Source organism: Schistocerca piceifrons, chromosome 8 (assembly GCF_021461385.2).
Source record: "Schistocerca piceifrons isolate TAMUIC-IGC-003096 chromosome 8, iqSchPice1.1, whole genome shotgun sequence".
NCBI classification, from domain to species: domain Eukaryota; kingdom Metazoa; phylum Arthropoda; class Insecta; order Orthoptera; family Acrididae; genus Schistocerca; species Schistocerca piceifrons.
The window spans coordinates 74,357,674-74,358,404 of NC_060145.1; the positions used below are offsets into that span (position 1 = coordinate 74,357,674).

The 731-nt window shown below is 47.5% G+C and overlaps 1 pseudogene; it reads left to right on the forward strand.

Moving 5' to 3' along the window:
• Positions 1–256: 256 nt before the first annotated feature.
• On the forward strand, positions 257–374 carry LOC124712692 (annotated as a pseudogene).
• Positions 375–731: the final 357 nt, after the last annotated feature.

Consider the following 731-nt stretch of genomic DNA (forward strand, 5'->3'; position numbering starts at 1 on the left):
TCCGATGCTGAATCCATGTACCTCCGAAGCGGGTCAGTTTCAACGTGCTCAGATCTGAGATTAACATTCTAAATATTTATAGTGTGGAAAAATGATTCTGCTTTAGCAAATGAGGCTTTCTTCTTTAACACGCATTCATGGTCCGGTTATGCTCCAGCATGCTCGAAGTGCTCATTTCCTAAATATCACATGCTTATATTCATATTTCTTTCCACTGCAGTACAGTTGATATTTACAAACAGTATATTAGCTGTGAGGCAACAGCCTTGTCGCAGTGGTTACACCGGTTCCCGTTAGATCACCGAAGTTAAGCGCTGTCGGGCGTGATCGGCACTTGGATGGGTGACCATCCGGGCCGTTATGCGCTGTTGCCATTTTTCGGGGTGCACTCAGCCTCGTGATGCCAATTGAGGAGCTATTCGACCGATTAGTAGCGGCTTCGGTCAAGAATACCATCATAACGGCCGGGAGAACGGTGTGCTGACCCCACGCCCCTCCTTTCCGCATCCTCACGGAGGATGACACGGCGGTCGGATGGTCCCGGTAGGCCACTCGTGGCCTGACGACGGAGTGCTTTATGTTAGCTGTGGTTTTTGTGGTTTCCACGTTGTCAGCTGTTTATCAGCTTCACTGACACTAATATCTTGTCACTTATCTTTACATTGGTGCGAGACTTAAATTGGGATTATACCCGAGCATTTTCGTTTGCAGAGAAATATTTCTGCTTTTGC